We start from the raw sequence: 27,159 nt of genomic DNA on the forward strand, positions 1-27,159 counted from the left end.
ACCTGCGCTGGCACCTGAACCCAGTGCCTCATCCCCACTGAGCGCCCTGTAGCTGCTGCACCTGCAGCAAACCTGGATTAAGACACATGGCTGTTCTGGAAGCGTCTTCTTTAGATTTGCAGTGCCGTCTCTCAGCAGCCTTTCTGCTTTATCGAAGCGATCTGTGAGCTCAGACCTTCAGGATTTGGGGCACTATTCCTCCAAACATGTTGTTACAAATCTGAGTATCAGTGCAGCATTTTGCAGACATGCCTCAGCTACTGTCTTTTTAGGCACCGAATGTCTGAAAGCTGTGGATCTGTTAATATAACCCCAAATTGAGGACAGTCTACTGTAGAAGTGCAAACTGGTCTGCACTGGGGCTGTTATGGTCTTCTCCTGTATCCAAAGACCTGCTCCTCCCTTGGCCTGGCGCAGACATTCCGCTGGCCCTGGATGAGCTGGTCAGGGAGCTCAGCCTGGGGACAGCCAGGGTGACAGCACAAGGAACACGTCCCTGGGTCACTTGGCTCCTCAGACCAACGTGGCTGTGCTGGGTGGCAGCCAGTGCCACTCAGTGCACAAGGGAAGGGGCACTGCTGGACCAGGTCTTCAGGATGGGGCAAAGAGGATCCTTGGTTGACCTTTTCTAGAGAGCTAGCAATGGACAGCTTCCCTGAGCAGGACGTGGGGTAGGAACCTCCAGGAATGTCTCCTGACCAGCTTTTCTGTGATAGTACCTGGACATCAGGAGTACATTGGCAGCTGAAGCTGGCACCAGACCACAAGCATAGGCAACACAAGCCAGAGGAGACACCATCACCTGAAGCACGAGTGTGTTCATTGACTGACTCTGGGAAGGGTGGTTTCCCTCCCAAGGGTACCAGGGGACACCTTTGCCTTTCTCAGCTGCAGCCAGGGTCTGTAGCAGCTGGTAAAGGCTGGGAAGGGTCCAGAGGAGCCTTTCCCATGGCACAGTCTGATTTTGGAAGGGCTGGAAGGTACCGGAATTTCACTCATCTTTGATCAAAGCTCAAGTTCATTGTGCTTTTTGCTGAGTTTTGTCTGAAATTGACCATCTTTGCTTTGCCAGCCTGGTTATTGAGGGCAGCACAGATGTTACTGGAATTACCATTCTGCCTCCTGTGCATACGGATGCCTGTTTGAGAGGAGAATTCGTGTTGTTCAAAGAAGTACAGGCTTCTGCTAAAATGAACATCAGGCTTTATTGACAGAAGAAGTAAATATTGACCAGTGGAAAGTTAAAGCCAATATTTACTCTTGAGTTTCCCTAAATCCCACTGTTTACAGTAAGTGAAATGCGGAGCGCTGATCCACAGATTCCCGTTGGTGACATGGCAGGGCTGACGTCCAGCCCCCTGATTCTCCAGACTGTTATATTTGCATCCTGATTGCCAGACATTTCCAAAGAAGGCTCCTTATGTGGCTGTGGGCTTGGGCATTGGTTCAGACCTATATATTAAACAAACATCTTGCCAGAGAGATTAAATCAGAGATGCAGAAAACTGGAGACTTAATTATTTCCAGTGTCAGAGTAAGGAATTTGATCAATATATGAGATAAATTCTTTGCACAGGAACACATGAAGGAGAACAAATGGAAACCACAGAATCATAGAATCACAGAACAGTTTGGTTGAAGGGCCTCTCCCAGCTCCCCCAGTGCCCCCCCTGCCATGAGCAGGGACATCTTCACCAGCTCAGGTTGCTCAGAGCCCCGTCCAGCCTGGCCTGGGATGTCTCCAGGGATGGTTCATCCACCACCTCTCTGGGCAACCTGGGCCAGGCTCTCACCACCCTCAGGGACAACAGTGTCTTCCTCATGTCCAGCCTGAATCAGGTTGGAGAGGAAATGTAGATATCCCAGTGTCTCTGCTTTCAGCATCACTGAAAGAAGGTGGGAACCAGTGCTTGGAGTGCTCGGTTGGCGTCCACCACATCGTTGCCTCTCCAGCCACCCTTTGCATGTGTAACACACCAGTCAGTGGCTGGTCCCACCTGCAGGCTTGAACCTCAGAGTGGCCACGCTACAGCTCGAGGCCAGGGCCCAAATCCTCGGCAATAACCAGGTCCAAATCTATCTGAAGGTGGAGCACTGGCAGTTTGCCCAAGGTGACAAGTGGCAGAAATTTATTCTGCTCTAGGGCCTCAGATGTGTTTTCTTCCCACCGGCCAGACCATCTGTGTGCTGCAGAAGCTCTGTGCACTGTTCTGCTGCTGCTTCTCAGACAATGGGGTCTGACATTCATACACCTTCTGTTTGTACAAAACTGCCTTTCCCTGGTCCTCCACCTGGGCACGGTGGAGACAATGAAGATGAGTGCTTGTAAATAAAGGTCCAGATATCTCATCAGGCACCCAAACCCAGAGATCTCTGCTTCTAGCAACACCCACATGTCTGCTGAGCCTTGAGGTACCAGTCCTGTCTCTAACACTGCGATAATCAGTTTTGCAGAAGGAAAAGAGAGTGATCCTTTCGCAGAGATGTGTGGGCAGATTTTAGTCTGAAATCCAGACGAAGATGCAAATCTTGCCCTGTTTCTCAGAATGCATTGTCTTGACATTGTGAGTCAGCTTTCCTGAAACACTGGGCTGGGAACAGGAGACTGGATTCTGCAAAGGGCAAAACTTTTGGGACCTGATAGACACTTCTCGTCTGTTACATTCTGCAAGTGTTGAGATGCTAGTGCTGAAATCCGTATTTCTGTGTTCTCAAAACAAAATATAAATACTCAATCTGTATAGAAAACATCGATCGCATCTACAATTCCTGCCATGGTTTGCTCTGGGTGCATCAGCATTTTCTCAGTAGCTGAGCACGGCCAGAGCAGCAGGAAAGGCCCAGCTGGTCAGACCTACGGGGACCTGCCCTGTCCTATGTTTGGTCTGTCTCTGCTCATCACAAACATTTGCCATATTGCCTGTGAAAACCACTCCACGAACAGATTCCAGCAGCTTATGGAGAAATGTTTTGGTCACCTGTGTGCTGCTGTTCCCAGCTCCTGAAGAAGTTTTCATGGAAGATGTTGGTGTGCTCCGGGAGCAGACGGCTTCTCCTCAGCAGAATCTGTGGCCACCAGGGATGATAGGAGGCTTGGTAAGAATGTTAGACTGTTTGTGCCTCCTCAGGCCCTTTTGTGTTGTTAGCCGTGCACTGGTGGTCTCTGTGCCCTGAAAGTCGCTCTGTTATTTAGTCGCTTGTTTCACAGATAAACAAGTTTCCCAAGGGGATGTCAGGGGTTTGAGCGACAGCATCACCCAGTGCAGCACCTGTGACATGAGTAATTGGGTTTGTCATCACAGACAGATTCCTATTAGAACCCATTCTATTGCATTTTAAGTGCTCTTATTCTCTTTACCCTTTTAGAAGTGGCACCTCCATGCTGTGGAAGTGCCAAGCCTTAAGCCCTCTTGATCCTTCACCTTTCCATTAAATTCCCTGTTTCTTTTTGGCTCCCAATGTTTTCCACACAATCACATTAATCTAACAAGCCTCCCCTCCTGCTGCTATTTACGGCCACAATGTTTTGATTTCCATGTCACAAATGTTCTTTTTAACGGATATTTACAGTTGAAAGAAATGGGGATTCAGCTGTGATGATGGGACAGAAATAGAACCACGTTATCACTCCTGCATCCAGGCATGAAACGCACAATCAAACTTGCAGCAGAATATCTGGTTTTAATGCAGGCAAGGTATCCTGCTCAGTGTTGAATTCAGTTATTTGTTATCAGGACAAGTGCCTGACATGCCCTCGTATTTAACAGTCACATCTAGGGACCTCACTCATTCTTTTGGGCATGTTAAAATGGCAAAACATTGGCACGCAGCTGTTAGGAAGTAACTAAACACAAGTAACTAAAACCTTACACCCCATATTGAGATCAGAGTCGGGCTCCAGCCCTGTCCAGGTGGGTCCAGAGCCTTGTTTATCAGTGGTGGCTGAAGGATGAATCACAGAGTGTGTTTTAGCCCACACCTGTATTTTCTGAGGTAGGGATGAGTTGGGCTGTGACTGTTCCTGCATGGACCAGGAGGCAGCTGCAGGCTCACTGCTGCTCCACTTTTTTGCTGTCTGAGGGCTCAGCAGCCAAGCAAAGCTCTAAATTTTAAATTACTTTGGGAAGATGCCCACAGCGGAGGTGCAAGGCTCATTGGATGCTCAGTGCGTTTTGTCTGGTTCCCGCAAACCCTTAGGAGCAACATGAGCATCACTGGAGCTGCTGTACCAGCCCCGCCAAAGGCTGCACGCAGCATTGGGAAGTGATCTCAGCATCTCGGCTGTGGGGATCTTCCAGCAGCATTTAAAATTGACTCCTTCCAGCTGGCTTCTCAACAGCTAACAGCACTTAATTGTAGGAAGAGCATTCTCAGGACCTGGCAGAGTGAGCACGACTCCTGACCTCTGTCCAGCGCTCTGAGGCCACCAGGGATTTGTTATGTGCTGCCTGCAAGCTGCACCAGGTCCCTGTTGGCTGGTGTCTGGGGGAAAGCAGGATGGGATGATGGACACCAGAGTCCCAGAGGTCACCAGTCTGATGCTTTTCTGAGCAGAGTGGGGAACAGCCACTGTGTCAATGTCATCATTAACTGCAGAGCCTGGGACCGATGAGCACCCTGGGGCTGGCCAGGGCAGCCTCAGCTACTTTGTTCAGGTCTGGGACTTCATAACACAAGCTGTGAGTTTTGAGGTACCATCTGCAAGCACTGAGATAATTTCCAGTGCTCCTTTCTATCCCCCACTCCCAAAGCAGTGCTGCTCCTTTCACAGAGCTGCTGCATGATGCAAAGTCGCATGACAGGCTTGAGTCAAAGCAAAGGCAGCCAGTTTCTTTTCCAGGCTGGTACCCTGCTTCACAATGGCCAATGGTGCAGGGAACAAGAGAAAGAAAAATCTCAAGAAGAGAGTGATCCTTTCCTGGGTCACCCTGTTTCTGGCCAAAGTAATTTAGGGACATCCTGAGCTGGAAGCTGAAACCAAAATACTTCACTTTATTCAGCATCTCCTGGGGGCCACACACTGTTACCATCTTCCTTCCTCCCACTTCATTACCAGGCTTCTCCCATGTTGGTGGCCTTTCTACCTGCACCTGAGCTGCTATCAGTCCTCCAGCAGTGACAGGAGCCATCTCAGACATCTCAGAAAGAGCTGCACCTGGCTGTGTGCTAGAGACGTGGGACCCTTGGTTTATCTGCTTTGACTTGTCTTCCTGGGCCAGGTGCTCGTATGAGAAACGAGCAGCACGACCCGCACCAGGCAGCACTGATGTTGAGACACTACAAGGCTATTGCAGTGAAGGGTCACTCTCTATTTGCCTGCTCTTAAAATTTTTTTATCCATGATTCCTCACAACTGCCTAGTGCTGGCAGAGTGACTGGGGGACCAATGCTGGACATCTTCTTGGCAAATGCCACCCCTTGTTTTCTACTCTGGGAACACCAGGAGCCCCACACTGATTTCCCACCCACTATATCAGAAGTGACCCGTTTCCCCTTTAGAGAAGCTTAGGGAAAAGTCTCCTCTAAAAATTTCCAGGAGCCCTCTGAGATTGACTTACCAGAAAGTCTGGCAGAGTACAGTGCGAGAGAATAGAGGACACAGAGTTTGGGGACACCTCTCCTGGGATAAGAAGCCAGTTGAAACAGAGCCAAAGACCCCATTCCCTAATCTTTGGGCTATTATTTTCCTTCCACACTTAACTCTATACGTGTTCTTGTTGGACCATAAGGGCAAAGAAACAGTTTTTGTCCAATGTCTAAGGCAGAAGAGAAGCAAACAGCCCAAAGAGGAACCTCTTTGAATGGTGTCTCCATCCAGACAAGGGCAGGAGGACTCAGTTTTGTTGGCTTGCATTTTGGCCAGTGCAGCCCAACTGGCTGGTCACACACAGCAGCCAACCAAGCACCATGCACGCTCCAGACTGGATGTAGAACAGCTTGCATTTTGGCTGGGACACCTCACAGGAGCTGCAGTGTGAAGGTGCCACTGGAGGAGACTGGAGAACAGACCTGGATGAGTCTCCAGCACACAACTTCATATCCTCAACCGCTCACAGAGACCTTGTAGGCTAATGACAGATTCTTGCTGACCTGGTCTAGGTGGCTCTTGGACATGCTGTCCTGAATGGTATGAGATCCTCACAACCCAGACTGTACTACCACACTCCGTCTTTCTCACCCTTCTTTTCTCTGTGTGGGTTTTGGTGACTTTTTACCATGTCCTGTACTGCTTCAAGCAGTGAGATGATTGAAAACAAATCCTCAGACTCATGTAAAAATCTTCAACTGATTGTATGAAACGCAGGATTCCTCCCCAAAGAGCTGCTGACTAGCGATGTGCAAGTAACTTCTCAAAACAGCAGAGATGTTCAGGGAAAGAAAATGGCCATGAGGATACCATAGTGCTAAGCGTGGGCCTGGGGAGATGGTCCATCTGTGATAGAAATAGGTTGGGTCTGAACTTTCTGTCAGGGAAAACTATCAGTACCAGGGTCTGCAGGGTACAAGCCACTGCTCTTTCTCTCACTGTTCCTCACACGCTGTCCTGCACATCTCCTACCAGTGCAGGGACTGGATCAAATGTTAAAGAGTACCAAGAAAATGTTCGAGAAATGATCCCGTCCTGTTCCAGTGTACAGCTTTTGCAATGTAAAAGGAGATTGCTTTTTGCATAAAACAAATATGCTCTTGCCTTTTTCCCCTCAGGAATGGATTCCATGTCGAGTTAAGAGAGTAAACAGAGCCAGAAAGAAACTCCATGTGGCAATAAAAACAGTCTGATATTAACTATGCTCCCTCTGGGGCTCCTGTGAAAATTCTCCCACTGCCTTTATTACTGATTTAAGAAAAAAATAATTACACTAACTCGGTATTTTTCTTTTGAAAAAGTATTTCTGGAATGTCTCTTGTTCCAACAGATTACGTAAAGCGACTCCAGCAGCTTCGTGGAGTCTCAAAGGCTCAGTTGGAAAAGACCCGTTAGGTCATTGAGGCCAGAGCGAACCTCTTGCCCACAAGTGCAGCCATCCCCAGCTTTAGGACAGGCTCTGGTCCAGCCACCTCTGCTTTCTCCTTCTGCTTGTATCTACATGACCCATTTCTTCTCTTTCCCACTGTTTCTGGGATTTATCTTGTTTTCATCCCTTTTCTTACCAGGAGCTTCTGGCTCATCCCATCCCTGGGCATCAGTGCCATATCCGCAGGCAGTGCTGTCCCGCCTGCCCTGCCAGCTCCCAGTTCTATGGTTTATGCCATGGTGAGGCTGATCTGACTGTCCAGATACTGTCTTACCTTCCTTTTGTTTTTCTTTTAAAATATTCCTTACAGTTCTGTATTCATAAAAAATGGAACTGAGAATGAAATAATGAGAAGAGCAACCGTGATGGCAGTGGCAATCACATGATGAACAGTAAAAACTGCTTTTGTCACACTTTATATATGTGTGTTCGGGTACTTCTGCAGCCCAGAGATACAGAAAAACAGATAAAGAAACAGATAAAGAAAAATCCAGCTAGTTGTGAATTTTACTTATATTGGAGATTTCCTAATGTGGAAAGGGCTTCCAGCAGGCCCTCATTCAAGTGATTTGAGATATGCCCTCCTGATCCAGCAAGAGAAAGAATAAGCACACTGTGTGTTTTCTAAGGTTCTCCACACCATCATTTCTCCCGTTTTAGTGAACTATTAGGAGGTGCAAGGCAGATGTTAGGGCAAGGTCCAGAAATAAATCAGTTTGTTCAGACTGGGTTGAGGATGCCCACCTGCACAGGCTCCTGTACATCTCAACATGAGAACCTGAGCTCTCCACTCATGGACCTAAAGTAAGGGAAATTTGGATGCTTTTGGAATAAACAGCTGGTCCTGAAATACAAAGTGTAGCTACTCTGTGCAAGAGCAAAACCCACAGATGCGAAGCAGCCAGGACAGCAGCTCCAGCTGAGTAAAATTGTTCCGAATTAAAAAGAAACACACAGCCACAGTTTTGGTACAATGATTTGCTAAAATTTCCTGAAGATAAGACCATGCAAATACACCTTTAATCATTAATCTTTAATAAACAGCTACAGCTTTTAATGCAGGTCAAATATAAGGTCAGTGATGTTAATGCCAGACTGCTTCTTGCTGATAAATGGGTGCTTAAGATGCAGTGATTGCTGAGACTCTTGTAGTGTGTATCAGAGGAAGAACACAGGAGGATCTTGAAAACCTTAATGAGGAAGTGTTGCTTTATATGCTAAATACTGGAAATCCTTGCAGAACCAGAAACACAACAGATACCTTCAATGTTCTATATAATGCAAGACCTGAGTCCGCCCTGTGTGCCTGGTCTCTTCCACCTGCCGTGGGGGTGTGAAACATAGCGTGCTGTAGACACACATATTTTGGATGCTATAGTTAATTAACCAAACTTGATTATCTTAGCTGAGTGTTTGTTCTGAGCAGGACTCTCCTCAGCCTTGGAGCTCAATAAAACAAATTTTTGGTCATAGAGAAGTCAAATTGCAGCAAAAGCACTAAAATTTGTGGTTTTATTTTCAAATAAAATAATAAAAACTATCACTTCCAATTTTCTTTTCCACTTTTTATTTCCCCACAAACCCCCCACACTTTCCAGTACAGTGCGTTGTGGAAGCAGGAGCCGAGCCATCTGGGATGGAAATCATCTTGCCTAATGGCCACGCCATGCACATCTCATGATACCTTATTTATCCGCGTCCACTTAAAAACTTCACCGGGGCATTCCCAGGTCTCTTGGTGGCATCTGCAGGTCTCGCTGTGGGGAGATGAAAATGATGCACTATACAGGCAGCTTCCCACCTCATATTTCCCTCACACTATAAGAATCAGAGCCTGTGCAACGAGTGTGACAAGTAGTATATGAAATACACTGTTTAAAAAATTGTCTACTGAAGTGTAGTTCTTCCCCCTTGTGCATGGGAATTGTCACATACTTTAATCGCATGATCATGTATTTTGATTTCTACTGGCTAATTGCTTCTTAACATTCTTATTCTCAGAGAGTTTCTCTCCTTTGTTCTCGTTTCAATGAAACTGAGACAAGAAGATGTCAAGAAATACCAAAACAAAAGCAAACCTTCTGTAAATGAAGCATTTAGGTGGCAGAGTTGACAGAAAAAAGATGGGGAATGCGCCATTATGGATTTAGCGTTGCTGTGAAATCACCTTCATTTCAAGTTGTAGTTTCTGTGCTGTTTTCTGTTTGTTTGATTAATATTTTACAAATTCTGACAGCAAATGCATCCTGTAAAGCACAAAAAATAACATCCACTGTAATAAACAGCCTACTGAGTCTTCTGTGCTTTTACTGCAACTGACTAAAATAGCACTGACTAAACATCAAGAGGTATTTTTGCATGGAAAAGTTATAGTTATGTACAGAAGAGAGTTATTTCTAAGTAACTCTTGTTGGTTTTATTCACAAAGGCTCAGGCACAGAACTGAAAATAGATTTAAATGATCAGATATTTCCCCTGACTCGCTTTGAGTGGCTGGGAACCTGGGGAAGTGTCAACGTGCCGTGAACAAAACTGCGCTTCGTTTGTATTTCGAGTGCCTCCTGGAACACAAATATGAAGTGCGACCAAAAAAACAACTGTATTGTAACCTTACATCCAAACGGCTCTGGCCTGGTGGCATCAGGAATTCCATATTCCTGAGGCTGCTTCTACAGTAACCCACTACAATGCAATGGTTAATCATATCTAACCTTAATACCAGCCTAATCCTTCAAATGTTTTCAAATTTAATTCCAACCCTATGGCAATTATCTCTTTAAATTTAAAATCTAAGTCTTTACGTTTAATCATCTCCACAGATTTAACCCTAAAACTTATCTAAACCTACAGACACACAAAAAACCTGATTGTATACTTTAACCTTAAAAGTAACCCCTTACTAATTATAGGTCAGTACCAAATTCATATTTTTATCCTAACCCAGATTAGCTGCAGCTGTAATCCCTAATCCTGATTAAGAATTTCAGCCATAATGTCAACTATAACCTTACCCTAACCTAAATTTACTCAATAAAAGGAAAACAGCAAAGGAGAAAGCTTATTTTCCAGCTGGATGTTGCACGGAGTCAAGGGAAAGACGTAGAGAGCTTCAGCTTGGCTTTGAGCTCTGGGATGATGTCCCTGTGTCCCTCTTCTGCCAGGGAAGGAGGTGAGGTCTCTGCAGGCATGTGAGACAGGCCAGTGCTGAGCTGCAAGCAGGAATAACTTCAGTACACAAAACGAGTCTGTTTTCGGAGCTTTTTATAGCTACTGCAGCTGTGGCTGTTGGAGGATTCACGTCAGCCCCTGCCATGGTTGATGGTGGGTCTTAGCCAGCTTCTGCACAGAGAAATGCCCAGATCCACTGACAGAACTTCAGCCTTGGCCAGGAGGGTCCCTGGCACCCACCTCCCTCCCTGATGACCCAGCTCCTGTCCCTGTGGTCAGTTCTCGGGGGTCTCATGAGGGTGGGAACCCACCCCCAGGCTGTGGAGTGGGGGCGCCAGTGCAGGCACGTGGAATAATGAAATGTCATTTTTCATCTTGATTTTCTGCCAGAAATTACAACCCTCCTCCAAAGCCTCCTTGGCTCCCAGTTTACTGAACTACAATCTAACCACGAGATACAAATATCACGGAGATCACTGGCCTCAGCACCTCATTGGAGTCATATCTGTGGCCTTTCCACTACATTAATTTGCAATGGTTTGAAAGATAAAACTCACTTTTCACCCAGCCCCCAGCAGCCTTGGTATGTTTGCGGTGAAGCCCCCAGTGACAGCGACGAGTCCGTGGCTGCTGGTGGGTGACACATTGGAGCCATTGCCGAGGTGGGCTATGATAGACAAAAAGAAGAAATGGAACTGTCATTTGCTGGTGACCTGATTTTTTTCAGGAAAAAAAAAAAAAGGTGACATTCTGCAATTAGTTGCTTTTTAGGTTTTTTTAGCTGCAGGTAAAATTTATTAAGCTTGCACTCATTTCTCATAAGAAGGGAGCTTGCAGAATACCACCCACAGGCACCATGGGGCTGTATTTAATGCAGTTATGTCGCTGTTCACAGGCGTGGTGGGCGATTGCTTTCTAATGCGTTGTGGTTTCTGTGCATTATCTGACTGCCTTCGTTTTCCTGCCTCTGCTGAAGTCTGCTCTTCAGCTGCTCATTCCCATTTTTCTGTGCTTGGGTGTGGGAGCAAGTTGATCTGTTTCTGTGCCCGTGTTTGCCAGGTCTCCAAAGGCTGGATCTCACAGCAGCCTGGGCAGGAGGGAACAAGGGGGGACGGGGGTGTCCCTGTCACCCTGCACAGATGCTGCCCCATCTCCCCTCCCAGAAGTCCCTGCAGAGCAGAGCTGGGAAGTCACCACTGCCACACACCGCTGGTCGACAGCTGGACACAGGACAAAACAGATGTGACAAGCAGGATGAAAAAGCGGTTCCTTGCTGTGGAATTTCACTTATTTCCGTGTCCACTTCATTTGAGTTCAGGAATCTCAGATGAAGAGATATCGCTCCTGATACCCCCTCAGCTCCCCCTGAGCCTCCCGTTTCCACCATAGGAAGCGTTGTCCTGCCTGCAGCTGCCCTCTATTTGCTTCTGAGTTTTGTTGTGAAGCGCCTGCAGGGAATTGTTTTGAAGCCATGCAACAGCACCGTGGGGGTTTGCAGGGCCCTCGGCGCTGCTGCCTCGCAGTTTTAGTGCTAAAAGGAAACACGTGGCCCAGCAGTTTACAACTCGGGGCTGCGAATGGGGCACCGCGAGCTCCGCGGTGCTGGCTGGGCCGCACACCACGGTGTCACGGGTCCCTTGTGGAGCCAGCTGGACTCGGTGAACTACAAATGCCAGACCCTCTTTGTGACAGTGGGTCCCTGACCGACCTGCCATGGTCCACCTTGGGTCATCTCCAGCTCAGGGTCATTGTCACTCAGGGTTTCCAGGGGCTGAAGGAGAGCTCAGCAGAGCTGGAGTGAGCCCTGAGGGGGCTGGGGACAGGGAGGTGAGATGCACAGGCTTCTTTCTGCTCAGTGTGCGGATTCATAGGGACAATATTGTCTCCTTGGGGCACGAGGGAGTTCTGCCCTACAAGAGAAGGGACAATCAGCATAGCCAGTCACCCCCAACACCTACACAACTGTGAGTATGATGGAGACAGTTCTCAAACTGGTGTTTTTAAAGGTTCAAAACATCTGCTACGAAGAAAAATAAAAGAAACCGAGCAAAAACCTTTTTGTTCTTCAAACTGAACTTCAAGATTATAGTGAGGCTGCAAGGGATACCAGTATCCACTGATTTAAAATAGGGACACATTCTCCCAGGTCATCAATTTTGCTTTAATATGGTGTCATCTCTTCAGAGAATAGATCTTGGCTTTTCCTTTACCTTCCAGTTCCTGTGTTTTCGGGTTGCTGCTTATGTCATATTTTCTGTGAAAAGTTCTTTCTCCATTATGAGAAAGTTTTTATTTAGCAAAAATGAAGAACCTTGTGTAATTCTGTAACTCCTGGAGAAGAAGTTCAAACATTGCAGGAAAACACAAGTCTTGGCAACAGCCTTCACTTTTTGAAGCTTTCCAGCTTCCAGCATTTCTGGTGCTTCTGTAACAAATGAGTCTTAATGGGAAAAGCTGATCCAAGTCCGTTTGCTCTTTTTGTGCTTCCTTCCCTCTTGTGGAGTTTCTCAAAATCTTTCCCCTCCTAAAGCTGCACTTGGGGCAGCACTGTACAAACCCACTCAGCTCTTTCTTGACACCGCTATCTTAAGAGGCATCAAAATCCCATCTGACACTTCACTGCAGCCTTGTAAAAGGACTTGTGCACATGGCCAATGTCTCAGTGTTTTCTTTTTACTAGTGGACTGTTTCAGAAAAGAAGGAGCACCCTGAGCAGCTCCCACCACTTTCTTCCTTTTCCCCATGGACAGCACAACCTTCCCCATCCTCCCCTGTCCTAGAGTTTTGGTAAGAGAAGGCGCATTGCTGGGAAGGGATGGAAGGAAGTTAGCAATAGGACAAGGGGGCATGGGCTTCAACTCTGCCAGGGGAAATTGAGGCTGGAGATGAGAAAGCAATTCTTTGCAGAGAGAGTGGTCAGGATTGGAATGGCTGCCCAGGGAGGTGCTGGACTCACCGGCCCTGGAGGTTTTGAAACTGAGATTGGACATGGCACTTAGTGCCATGATCTAGTGAATGGACTGGAGTTGGACCAAAGGTTGGACTGGATGATCTCTGAGGTCTTTTCCAACCCAGTCCATTCTGTGATTCTGTGAAGGAGAGCAGCCTCTGTCTCCCTCCTGCCTGGACAGAGCCTGTTCAATGTGCTGGGATTGACGGGATGGGGAACCCAGCACCGCAGGGAGAGGCAGGACTGAGCCCCAAGTGCAGGGAACAGAACAACTTTTGCGGGGACATCAAGAAACAGCTGAAATGTCAACTGCCGCTAATCTTGTTTCGCACTGATATGTGTCGTTGGGATCTCCTAGAGCCTCAGGGTATCATCTCTCGGACCCGTCTGCAGCTGTTGGGCACATTTCATTGTGCTTCGATGGGGACAGCTTGAGCTGTCCCCGGCACCTGCCGTGCAACGTGTCGATGCTGTAGGCAGCGCTGGTGAGGAAGGATCTGCTGGTGCAATCGGAGCAGGGTGCCCGCGGGGCGCGTCGGTTGGTGTGCTGCTGATGGAAAGCTGGTGGCCTTCTGTAGCTCTCCATGGCAGCTGCTCACTCTGCTGCAGGCAGCGATAAGGGAGGAAAAAGGACCAAAAATGAAGAGAAGGAGGGAAGAGGAGCGGTTACAGCCAGACTCCAAAGAGAATAGGCAGGAGCTGCTGAACATGCTGCTGGACTCCACGGGCATGTCTGGAATCTGTGTGGAGGCTTTTGAGTGTAGAGAGTATGGGTTGTAGATGTGACCTGCTCAGAGGTCACTCTGGATCAGAGGAACCATGCATTTAGGAGCAGGTTTCTAAATGAAAGAGAAAATGAAATTGAATACATGGGTGGTTTGGTAAATAGGTTGATTAAGTAAATAGCTCAGTGCTCTTTGAACATACACTGAAACCATGAAGTAAATCCATGAGATTTGGACGATGGTGCAATATAACAACACAGCTCCTGCCTCTCAAACACAGCACTGGGCAGATCCTTGCTGCCAGTGGACTTGCTCCAGTGAATCACAGCACCACTGAACAACCATGGTTGGGAAAGACCTCTGGAGGGCTCCAGTCCCACTTCAAGGATCACAACATGGCAATCTCCCACAGACAAACCCCAAGAGCAGCCACCTCTCTGCTGACAACTGAGTCCTGGTCCTCACAGAGGTGCTTCAGAAGTCCATGTGCCCAGGTCTTGCCACCCATGCCTGGCTCTGGCACATCTCTTGGCCTGCAGGATGCACCTGGAAAATTGTTTTCCACCCATTCTTCTGCCTTTGTAACTGCACAGCAGCTTGTAAAAGCACCCAAGGCCTAATGGCATTTTCTCGCTGGCTCAGGAATTCTTGGCTGGTGACATCCTCCATCCGCTGACCAGCACAATATGGGGAAGGGAGGCAGGTGGCTGCATCAGCCTGAATAGCCCAGCAGCAGGAAACACCCACAGGGGGGTTTTAGGCTGTAACGCCAGGAAACGGGGCTTCCATGTTCCTGAGTCATGACTTCCACCGGTTGTATCTCCAAAAGCCCACGCTGGCTCTCTCACTGTCCTGGGCTTCTGTGTCCCCCTCCTGCTGTGCTGCAGCCCTTTTTCACCTGACTCCTTCTCTGCTGGAGATCCTGCAAGCTGCTATGTGTGGTCAGAAACTTTAAGGATTTATCATTGTCTCCATTCTCCTGTGCCTGCAATGCCCATACTTGTTTTGAAAAGATGCAGGGCTGCTTTCTGCTGCTCCCACCACCCCCTTCACAGCCTTGGGCTCTCTCATAACCACCTACAGATGAGCTGCATCTTTCTCTGAAGACATCTGAGCTTCTTGGGGCATCTCTGTGCCCTGTGACACAATTTAAGTAGGTTAAACACTTTTCTGAGCAGTGGCTGGGAAAGGCAGAATCGATTACTCTTTGAGTGTTGACCTCACTATGGTCATTTGTGCTGCATGTTTTGTGTTTTGGTGGCTGCTTAAGACACCTGCTGCAGCTCCCACAGACCTCCTGCCACACGTAGTTACTCACAACCATGTCAGATTCGGATTTGCTCAGTGAAGTATTTTTGCTTTTGGTTTCCTTGCTCCATGCAGTTGAGTTATGCTCAGCTTGTCCTGTGTTGTGAAACATGCAGTCCTGCTGCATTTGGTTTCCCTCTGTGATGATCTTCACTCCCAGTATCCAAACATTGCACGGGGACCTTCTGGTGAAGCAGCAGGTGCACAGCCCACTCCTTCCATCCTGGACATTTTATCTCAGTATTGGCTGTGAGCTGGGAACGCGGCGTGGGAGGTAAAGGAAAGGTGAGTGAATGAAATCCCAAATGCCAGAACTCTCTGTGGTCTGCAGAGAAACCTGAGATGTTTCCAGCTGAACTGGTTCTGTGAGGATACTGTTCTCAGGAGTCACATTCCAAGAAAATGAAGAGAAAACCCCACGGGCACTGCGGAGTTGCTGGACAGCTGTTTTCCTGAGTATTGCTCACAAATCTTTTTCCTTTCTCCATTTGATGCTCAAGCTGAACCAGTCCCCAAGTTGGGCTTGCTGGTTGGTGCAGGTTCACATCCAAAACACCCTTGTGTTCTGGCAGTTTGAGGAGAAAACCTGTCCCCAGTCACCCCTACATGATTTTACAGGCTTAGGCACTTGATACGAGCCTATGAATCAACAACTCGGTTCCTAGATGCTTGTGTGAACCCAAACCTTGGTGTTGCCTCCATTCTCACTCCAAGCACAGCTATAGTATCAGCATCTCGCTTGCTCGGTGCTCCTGTCTGGTGATGCTCTGCAGCTGAACTGCTTACAACTTGCACCCCGCTGTTGTCTGTCCTTAGATCCTCCCCTGGGTCACTTGCTGCTTTGCATTCCCCGAGTCTCAGGCTGCTTCACTGCCAAACTGCGTGTCTGTGTATGGGGTGACCAGCATGTCCAGGTGAGAAACAACCAGGGTTTTCTTGGCCTAAACCTCCCGCATACGGAAACAGCAGTGGACGCCTGCTGAGTGCTGTTTGTCCCTGCTTTGCCTCGTGCACCCAAAACTATGTCCCTGCCTTTCATTTCCAGACAATCAGATGAATATTTCTGCTTGAAACTTAATATAGTAGATGGCTCATGATCTTTGCATTTGACACCAACATCTTCCCCCATGAGACCTGGAGGAGACCTTGTTTGTATTCTAGGTGGTGAGTGTGTAAAAGTAGCAATTTCTAGTATGAGTCACTACCTTGTTGTTTGATTAATTCTCTACTTCTGAAACTCTGATGAAATTAAATGGTTGGAAGCCCCAGGAGAGACCTATGGTGCAGCAGAAAATAGAAGCTGTAGAACAGAGTGTAGCTTAAATTAGTGGGGCCAGAGGAAAGGACATAAACTACTGGTTGCAATCAGAATAATTTCGGCTCTCACTCCTCTCACCTTGCAGAAAGGGCATGACCTTGTCCCAGTGCCTGTGGAAAGGCAATAGAGGCTGTCCAGCAGGACGGGACGAATTCTGCCTGAGTCCCACCAGCAACGTTTGCATGGGAAAATCTTCCCACTCAACTGCAAGCTGAGGGGTACAACAGCATCAAACCCAATGGTGTACGGCACATATGGACCTATGGGGCATGGCAGTATCCAGCACCAAAAAAAGTGTAACTTGGATCAGGAGTGGTTCCAGTGCTGAAGAGATTCTGGACAACATCCAGGGTCTGGACTAGGTCCAGGACTGGGCTCAGGACTGCAATGAGGATAAAATTAACCTTGGGGTAAAGGCTCAGAGTATACAATGTTTGCACTTAGAAAAGCAGATCTCCAGCCGAGGGAAATGGCTGTAGAGTCTCAAGTTGTGATGGTGCACACCAGCTGAGGCTCTGCCCTGAGGCCATAAAGGGGTTGAACCGGAGCCAAGGCTGCACTTTGGCCATCTGCTTGGCTGGGGCCAGGGGTCTGAATTTGCCATTAGTGTTCCATGAAATATAAAACAAGAGTTGAGGTCGTCTCTGGACTTCATTAACACTTTGAAATGCCAGAGGGAATATCACATTTGACTATAGGACCAGCCCAAGTCAGCAGAGAATCTAACATTTCAGTTCCCACTCAGAAAAACCCCAACAGCTTCGTTTCAGTTCTGAGTGTTGATTCCAAAACCAACTGAGACAACCAGTTACTGCGAAAAAAGTTCATTGCCAATGAAACCATCTGAAAAAGTTAATTCGGTTCTCTTTGGGGATATTCACCCTCTTTTGTTTCTGCTCAGTCTATGAATTTTATGGCAGAAAATGAACTCCTTGAAACTAATCCTTTAACTTCTCAACCCCTCACATTCACATGTTGTTGGTGTAAGACGAACTCCTCCTGGTCTCAGGCTTGAAAAGGACATCGGATGGATCCTCAGCTGACGTGCCCAGCAGAGCATCAGTGGTAATATATTTATGCATTTTCCACCAGCATAGATGCAGCTGCACAGTCACAGTCAATTGTATTTGTATCAGGAAGTTCCTGTATGGTTCCCAGGAAAATTACCTCTACAAACAAAACCAGAGTCACTGCTAGAACGTGGTTTCCTTCAAAAGTGAATGTGCCACCCCCTGGAAGCACGCAGGTGGACATCCATAGGATGTATAGTGTCTACACAAATTGCCCTTTTGCTTTCCAGCCAGAAACCCCCAAATATAGAGAGCAGCTCTATGAACATATTCTCTGCACTACGGCATACCCTGAGTGATTCAGTATCGTGCTGTTTCTCTGCAAATTGCATCCTGATGCTCCCACTGCTGCAGGAGGAGGAGACAAACAATGTACAATAAAGCAAACATACACCTCAAGCAGCATTGCCTTCCTGAGAGAGGAAATTCAAGGCTTGCTCGAGAAAGGAAGCAAATACCAGGCTCCCTAATCGTGCTGTGGGCTTCATGGTTCAGGTTTGTTACTGGTGACGAGCTGGGGAATTACAGCTGTGGGTGGATAGGAAACCAAAGGCCTGACCGGAGACTTGGACTCGTAATCCCTCTCCGGTCCCCACAAATTCTTGAAATGCTTTGGTTACAACAGCTGAGAAAACAAAACAAAATGTGATTCACCTCCACTCTGAGCAAAAGCAGGAGAATTTCTTGGCAATTTGAGATCCTTTTGTGAAACTGGTTATACAAAGAAGCAAACAGCTCAACTGTGAAGGAAAGCTGTGTGAAGGGTTTAGTTTGGTCTCACCATCTGTATAACTCAGTCTTAGACGTGAAGAAAAAGAAGAAACTTGTTCCTGGTGAGGGTGGCAGAGCCTGGCCCAGGCTGCCCAGGGGGGTTGTGGAGTCTCCTTCTGTGCAGACATTCCAACCCGCCTGGACACCTTCCTGTGTAACCTCATCTGGGTGTTCCTGCTCCATGGGGGGATTGCACTGGATGAGCTTTCCAGGGCCCTTCCAACCCCCGACATTCTGGGATTCTGTGAATTCTCTGTAGGCTTGCTGAATGTTTTCCAGGGAGCTTGATGCATCTTTGTTGGAAGCTCAGTCCCCAGAACTCTTCCAGAAAGCCCAGGTGCTGCCCTCTCATGGTAATGGACAGAGCCCCAGAGCTGACTTGGTGCGACAGAGGCCAGATCAAACTGTGTTAGACTTTCAAGACATCACATTCGATAGTGGTGCTGATTCTCCGTCTCTTCTGTAACTGTGGGTAATCTGAGAAGCGTTGCTGGGCACGATAGCTGAGCAGGGACAAGATTTCTGGAGCTGAGTGGTTGTGCAAGGCTCTCCCACCGCCTGCTCGCCCTCTGTGGAGGACTAATGCCTCCTGGTGGTCCCAGACACATCTCGCTGACTGCAGAAGTGGTTCTGTGCACCTTTCACTGCTGGTGAGGTCTGCTGGGATGCCTGGGGAAGCCCCAGCTGGCACCTACAAGTGCACATGAAGACGCACAGGTCACGAACTGGGAATGCTCAGCAAGGGGGAGTCAAAGCAAGAAGGCAAAGTCTGGGAAATGAGGACATAGGAAAGGCAGAGGGTGGTGTGAGTCTGTGGATGGACCATGGAGGCACAAAAAAGCTGGAGCCCATCAGAGAACTGATAAAGAGCTTCAGCTATGGAGAAACTCCAGACACAGTTGTGACCAGGTAAGAGGAGGACTACCATAGAGCTGTGAATCTGAAGCTTGACTAATGAAATCCCACAGCCTGCTGCTTAATGAGGCCCCGCTCAGTCTGGCAGAGAGCAAAACTACAGTTGTGGCTTCAGGACTCAACTGTCGCAGTCCTGTTTCACCCCACAAAGGGGAAGCTGTGATGATAAATCTGAGTCTTGACACACAGACAACAAAGAGGAAGACCTTTCCCTCTGCTTGGGCATCCCCCAGCAGCTCTGCAGGTAGAACAGGCCACCGTCTTTTTCACATGGAGATAAAAACTCCGCTTAGGACTACAAATATTGTAGAAAATTGGGAAAACCTGGCAATCCTCTTCTGCAGTACAAAAGATGCAGTTGTGCACTGCAGTCCACAGTGGCGACAGAAACATAGTGATAGCTATGATGGTACAGAGATCTGTGGGATGAAAGGGTCGGAGAGTATTTCATCACACCGGTTGTATCATTTCCCACAAAATTTAATAGCTGGCCTAATAGAAATACTTAGATTGTCATATCTGGTGAGAGGCAGTTATGGAATGAGCAAATTAAGCGTAGCCAGCACCATCTCCTGAGTTTGCCCTTCTGCTGCCTGTAGCTTGTAATCACCAGACTCTGGGCAGAAGACTGAGCTGCTGTCCTGGCAGTGGGCAAAGCTGTACAGCATCGAGATCATTTTACGCTGTCCCTGTTCCGCTTTTACAAGTTTTAAGGTAAGCCAGGCTCATCTGACCCAGAAGATTGAAAAGAACTGAGGGAAAACAAAGCGAAATTCTAAGCTTTCATCAAAAACCTGTTAAAGTCCCTATCATTTACTCTGAACACACGAAATGGCCTTTATTATAGTCATTTTTCCTGAGCACAAAAGCTACTTTCAATAACACAGGAAGGGAAAAAATCATTACAAACTTGCAAGAATCAAGGAGCATCTTGCAGAAACTCTTTGTCACGAAACAAATTATAAATGGCTATAAATAGATGACCATTATTAGAGCAACTGAGCTCACTAACTAGGCTCGCTGCACAGGGAATGAACTGTTGCCCTCACAGACCGGGGGAGATGAGGCAATCAACAGGTCCATCACCAGCTCTCCAGGTGGAGGAGAAAGCAGACCTGAAGTCATCACCTCCTGCTTCTGGAAATGGAAGCAGCATTTGGAGAAACAAATTATTTAAAAGACTGAAAAAAATACAGATGCATACACATGAGTATTTAGATAACACAAGACGCTGCTAAACTTAGTCAAGGTCATATCACCAACGAGCAGGTTACAGGATGGGAGTTGCTGGCTCATGGCATCTACCTGTGCTGTCCAGCTCCTCCATAACCTGCTGGTCTCCTTGATGACCTCTCGTGGGGTTTCCTCCTCCTGTTGCTCAGGTTGCTTGAAAAAATGACTCCACAGATAACATCGGAACAGGCTGCCCAGGACAGTGCTGGAGTCACCATCCCTGGAGAGGTTTAAAAAATGTGTAGATGAGGTTCTTAGGGACATGGTTTAGTTCTAGAGCTGAGTTATGGTTGGACTTAACAATCTTAAGGGTCTCTTCCAACCAAAATGATTATGTGATTTTTAGAGATATTTTTTTTTTCATTTCAGACTGGTATATTCTTTCATGCTAATGACATAGTTTAAGTATTCCTTTCTCCTTTTAGTTGTTTTCCCCTGTGGCATTCATATGAGCTAGTCATGTCTGCTTTCAGCCTTCCTGTAGCAAGACTAAACACAGCAAGCCCCTTACATCTCCTCATCTCAGACAGACCCTCTGTGCCTCTGCTGGATCCTCACAGCAGACTCCTACCCCCATCCTGGGTCTGCCTTTAAGCTCGTATTTCCATGGCAAGGTGCCTTGGTGAAAGAAAATGTGGTTGGCTTTTTGTAGCTTGGTTTAATTTTCAGTAACTGAGTCTTTCATTGGACATATGGCCCACAGGAAGGACCATGTTTGCTGGGAAGGTAACCTCATATTCACACTGCCCTGATCGGGTCAATGGTGTCTCACTGATTGAGTCCAGAAGAACTAGAAGGCCAGTATTAAACCCTCAGGGACTATTCTGAGAAAGACAAGGTCTCTTAGTCTGTTTAATGTATATGGAAATCATAAGGGTGAGCACCACAGTCAGTAAGAGACTGGGATGCTGCAGCATTTCCAGAAGAAAAGTGTTGTGCAAATCACACTGGATGCTGAGGAAGAATGGTGCAGACCTGCCCCATCTGCCTGTGCCTTTCGGACAAGTTGCCAGTTGTCACCTGGTCATGGGTGTTCTCATCCCCATGTGAACTGCTGTCTTGGGGTTTTCTCCTTGAATCACGGTGTAATCCTTTCCACACTTTCATGTTGAGCTGTTTGTGATACGGTGATATCAGCTTTTGATTATGAGGTATTGTGTCTGTCTTCAGCATGGAGATGACCTTCACCAGCTGCCAGAGCTGCTATATTTGTAAGAGGCTCATGTATTTGAAAGAAAAGAGGAGTTGGTGACAGGTTATCAAGATTCTCAAGGCTTCTGTGAAGATGCCATATAAGCATGTGGTACCAGCAGCTTGGGGAGCACCGAGGCCACATTCAGATGGGGTTTAGTGCATGGTGCCTTTGCACTCAGCCTTTCTGGGCAGCCACAAGGCCTCACTGAAGCTGTTGCATTACTAATTTTTATGGTAATTGAGTTTTATGGCCTTGGAGTTGAGGAGAAGCAGGTAGAGATTGCATCGGCTCCAAGACATGATGATCTCCCTGGGAAAAAATGTGCGCTGAGGTGGTGGGGAAATCTCCAGTGGCCTGGTGTGGGTGGCTGATCTGTGCGCTGTGCATAGACAACCTGTGGATGCTGTGGAGCTCCCTGTGCCTGGCAGACAGGTACATAGAGCTATAATATAATTGAAGAATATCTCTGTCTTCTAGTCATGAGGGAAACTTGAATTCTCTGTGTTTGAAAGAGATACCTTGGTCCACGGCCACTGCCAAATGTGGATGAACTTATCAGCATTTCTTACCTGTCTCTCTTCTTTTTTCCCAGGGTTTGTGTTTGATTTCCCCCAAAATACCGGTTTGGCTGTCACAGAGGTGTCAGCAGAAGGACGGGGAGACCAGCAGGTGGGTTTCCTCCCACCCAGACATCCATAACGAAACTGTCTCCAGCTGAGCAAGGTGCCCAGATCCCCCTTTACACAGTTTATTAATTTGGTGTGTGATTTACCTGACCGTATGCAGACGCACAGTTCAGGGCCTGTAGGAGAGCTGGGGGATTTCTCCCTACTTTGAATTCTGTAGTCCTACTGATTTTATTATAATAGGTATTTTTCCTCTGGGTTGACGCTACAAGGCTGCCATTTGATCCTTTTGTATGTTAGTTTTTAACATTAGCCTAAATTGTATTTCTAGATCTAAATCCTCTTTAAACATGGGAACATTTTCACTGGCTCTTGCTCAATGTTTCCTTCTCTGGATTAAATTATTTATTGGTTGTTTCCCAGATGACTTAAGAAATGGATTAATTGAGGCATATGTGGCCTTCACTAGAACTGAACTAGGGACAGAAATGCAATTCTGCTGCACGGTCCTTGGATTCAGGGAATGGCCACGGGCACCTCGGTGATCCAGGCTGCTGGGGCACAAAGTTCAATGTTGTTTATATCAGAACAAATAGTTTCTCTGCCCAGCTCCATGCAGCCCTTGGAGGGAGACCGAGGAATGGAAAGCATGCCAGAGCAATGCGCAGCATCTGGGGTGTTTGTTAGAAATAGAAATGGCACTCTGAAGTTTTCAGGAAAATATGAAAAACAAGTTTCCTAGGGTATACAGGAAGATACCTTTAAATCTCCCTAAACAAAGCAATAAAAGACTGTCTAGATCTGGATTAGGGAAGGTCATGACTTTAAAGAGCAAGTGTTTTCCTGAGTGAAAGCATACGTGGACCAGACTTATAGCATCTCTGAACACATACGTGGTGTTTCCATTTCACAGGTCGACAAAGATGAAAAGTTGCCCTTTGTCCCTCCCACATTGACACGGCCTTCAGGACATGGATATAAATGACTTTGCCCTCTTGACCACTCCTGTCAAGCTCTGTCTCTGAAAATCCCCGTTTCCAGCAGAGAAAAAGATGATGGGTGATGGATAAAAAGGGATTTAGCTAGGACATGGCCCAGTCTTTGCATCAGGCCCAAGTTTAACAAGTAGCATCAGTAGGCTGGGTGTTACGCATTGCAGCAGAGTTATTGGGGAGAGGAGTTTTTACATTAATATTAAGTACCATGTAGATTAAGAATTCAGCAAAACATACCCTAAACATTTGTCATTTTTGCATAGAGGTGAAAGATGTTAATTTTTCAAAGGTCCATTTCCATCACGAGCAGGCTCAGTCAACTTGAAACCATGAGCCTGATCGCAAAAGTGAACTTGAACCACGAAGATCTTTGTTGGAAATTGCTCAGCAGTGTCATATGAAAGCAAAATAAAGAGAGAAGCTGGAATGAGGCTCAGGGTAAATAGACTTATAGCCACAACAGTCTAGAAACAAATTCATTTTTAGTAAAACACATCTTGCCATTTTCCAGTACCTTGGGTTACAATAACAATAACTTGTGCGAGTTTATTAGATTGCAGATTAATGGGAACCCTGCTGACTTCTGTTTCTTTAGCCTTACTGTGATATATACAGAGGAAAGCTGGGAAATTCCTGCAGGCCACTTCTCATGTGGAGAAAACACATCAACCCACCAAAACAGCAATATTCTCATTATTTTGGGAAAACAGAGCTATAAGGACACAGGCTGAAGAGGCGACCAAAGCACCATGTCCACTGGTACCCAGCGTCCACCTCCAAAAACCAAAATAATTTCAGGCTTTTGAGCCTTCATTCCCTCAAATGGAAAAGGCCCTTTTCAAATTCAGAAATGTCCTTTTGCAGCACTGGTTTGAGTAGCTTTGATGGAAGAGGACATCTATTTGAAAATGTGAAAAAAAGAGTGGGAAATGTGCAAAGGCAGAGTATGAAATCTCACAAATCTGGACTGCAACTCATTGAACTCAATATGCAAAATAAGTTAATTCCTCTGTACGTATGTTTTTCTTAAAAAGAATAACTTTCTAGCACCTCCCAGCAGAACTCTGGAGACCAATGGACCAAAGTTACTGTTCCCTCACAAACCGTATTTATGATTATGTTTTTCCAGCCAGCTCTGTAATCACTGAGCTCTGGAGACATGATTTGATTGTCCTGCAGAAGCCTGAAGAGAAGAACCAGATCTCACTGTAAATATCTAGCAGCCATTTCAGATTTGCTAATCAATGATCATCACAATGTCTGCGGGGTTCAGATGGCTTTAAATGCCATTATTAGTTATTTCCTATCTCTGATTGTTATACTTTAAAAATGTTTTGAGGCATTTTTTTTCAAGGGTTTAACTCTGATCTTGCTATTTTTCTCTGCTTCTTGTGACCTGTTATTCGGTATACGTGCTGTATGTTTGTATTTCACCTAAGATGAGGTGGATGCTCCAAAAAATGACAGCAGCAACATTTTGGAAAAACCAGAAAGACAAATGCAGGATCTTTGCAGGGGGTACAGAGCCCCCAGGCTCCAGTGAGATTTGAACTCATGACCCCTGGTTTACTAGACCAGTGCTCTACCCCCTGAGCTATGGAGCCTCTGGATTTTGCATCATTTTTCCTTTGCAAACATTTCATATAATAATTTTCTCTGTTAATTCTAGAGTGAAATGAAACCTGCTCTGCTGCATCGTGCTGCTCCAAGGATTTTCAATTCCCCTTCCAAATGGCACTGAAGCAAACACCAGAATCACAAAACTACCAACACACCAGGTCAGCCCAAATCTCGATTTTACTCTCTTTCAGTTCATCCCTGCAAAGACATCAAGAGCGATACATGGCTCCCCTTTCCTCAGCCGAGTTTGGGAAGTTTACAAACAAGAAGCAATGATATTTTGCCTCTTCATAGCTGTTGCACTAATTTATCAATGAAGGAACTTAAGCTTCTGAAAAAGAACTCTTTATATCCCACTGCTTTCATTTGGAAATCAGCTGTGTGTTAGTCTTCTAGCTCTTGGGTATTCAAACACATTGATTCTTTCCTAGGGGTCCATGATGTGCGTTCGGCACTATGGTTGATGTGTGCACTTTCATGTTGCCAAGCTCTTCTTTGGTGTCCGAATTTTCAGGGTAATCTCTCCTGCAGTTTCATTCTTTACCGAAGGTAGTTCGAAAGGGATGTCCTAAGACACACTCCCAGCACTCATTCTGTTTCCTCCCTCATTAACACATCTGTTACACATTTAGAGCATTGGCAGCTCATTTGACCAGATGTTGGACAAGAAGAATCCCTGTCATTGCCATGAACGTTGATGTAGAAGTGGTAGATACGGGCAGTGCTGGGCTGATTGGGGACTTCATATGGAGCCTCAACCTTAGTGTTGTCACTTGGATGATTTTCAGGCACAAAGTAGAGTCCCTTGTGCACCGTGCCTTGGCTTCTTTGTGTCAAGTAGACAAGTCCTGCTGAGCTGGGGTAGAAATGCCCAGTCTAGAGTATTTCAGGACAACATTCATGGAGAACCTGCCAGGCTGCAGAAAGCCTGAGAAAGGATGCTGGTCGTGCGTGAAACCTTCAGGCACAGAAATGTCTCATGGCAGGGGAAAACATAAAGCAACTGTTAAAGTGGACTCTTGAATGTCAGGGTCTTAGTTGGAAGCTACACAAAGAGAAAACACCAGTACAAATGGTTAAAGGGTGACTCAGAATAAGCCACATTGTATCTATTATTCCTGGTCTTTTTTGTGGAAGAAAATTGCTCTCTTTGAAAGAAATCGGAAATTAAGACCATCCATCCTCCCAAGCGCAGAAAAACACAAACCCTCATTAGGTGGGCTGAAAAGCAATTCTCAGGCCTTTATCTGACAAGCTAAGAGCATGAGTCTGTCTATAGCATTTAAGGAGAAATAATGAATTACCTGGCATGGGTTCAGGGCCCGAGCTTGGCATTGGGGAAACTCACAAAGAAGCTTGAAGCCAATCAAGCAACCTTGTACAAATCCTGCTAGAAGCAGCCCTTTGGGGGCACGCGGTGAGGACATCTACCAGCAAAATCATTCTGATAATAATGAATGTCCCATGCAAGAACACGTGTTTGGAGCATGGTTTACAAGAGCAGCTGGGCTCGTAGCCTGGGAACACGTGGCTGAGCCATGAGAGACACTGGTTGGCAGAAGGGAACAGGGGAAACAATTTGGTACAGGCTGTTTTCAGACCCTGGTTTGAAAAATAATATGGTTTAAATGCATGCTGATGCTGGAAGCACTTTGATGAGAAATAAATGCTTCTAGTAATGGAAAGCAATGGAGTGGTGTGAATGTTGCTGGTGCTGGAAAAGCTGTCTCATTGCTTTCCCAAGTTAAACCCTGCTACAACTGCTTTTCTCAGTCAGTGTTTCCTGAGATACATATTTTCCCCTTGGGAACTGCAATGCCGAGAGCTGTCCTGGAAAGGAGTTGTCACTGCTGACTTTACGAGCAGGTCAGCTCACGTCCCTGGAGCTGCCAGTGCCACCCCTGTGCTTCACCTCTGACGCTTCTGGGGACGAGAAGAGCTGGTGCTGTGCCCCGAGTCCAGGTTTGTGTGACCTCTGCCACTCTTTGTGTGACACTCTCCAACCCTGCATCCCGCAGATCTCTGTACCATCATACCTGCCACTACATTTCTATCACCACTGTGGACTGCAGTGCACAACTGCATCTTTTGTACTCCAGAAGAGGATCGCCAGGTTTTCCCAATTTTCTACAATATTTGTAATCTGAAGAGGAGTTTTTCTCTCCACATGAAAATGCTGGTGGCCTGTTCTACCTGCAGAGCTGCTGGGGGATGTCAAAGCAGATGGAAAAGTCTTTCTCTTTGTTGTC

General features: G+C 46.7%; 1 long non-coding RNA gene and 1 other non-coding gene across 2 annotated transcripts in view; one reads left to right on the top strand and one right to left on the bottom strand.

Annotated features, from left to right (window-relative positions):
• The window catches only part of LOC110365745 (uncharacterized), a 40,626-nt gene extending 14,031 nt beyond the window's left edge, over positions 1-26,595 (top strand). Inside the window, exons 2-3 of the long non-coding RNA XR_002425490.2 lie at positions 22,262-22,338; positions 24,960-26,595. This is a non-coding gene — a long non-coding RNA (uncharacterized LOC110365745). The remainder of the gene's footprint in view (positions 1-22,261; positions 22,339-24,959) is intronic.
• Positions 24,822-24,894, bottom strand: TRNAT-AGU (transfer RNA threonine (anticodon AGU)). The gene has a single exon. It is a non-coding gene; the product is annotated as a tRNA-Thr (tRNA).
• Positions 26,596-27,159: the final 564 nt, after the last annotated feature.

Source organism: Columba livia, chromosome 19, assembly GCF_036013475.1.
Source record: "Columba livia isolate bColLiv1 breed racing homer chromosome 19, bColLiv1.pat.W.v2, whole genome shotgun sequence".
Lineage (NCBI taxonomy): Eukaryota > Metazoa > Chordata > Aves > Columbiformes > Columbidae > Columba > Columba livia.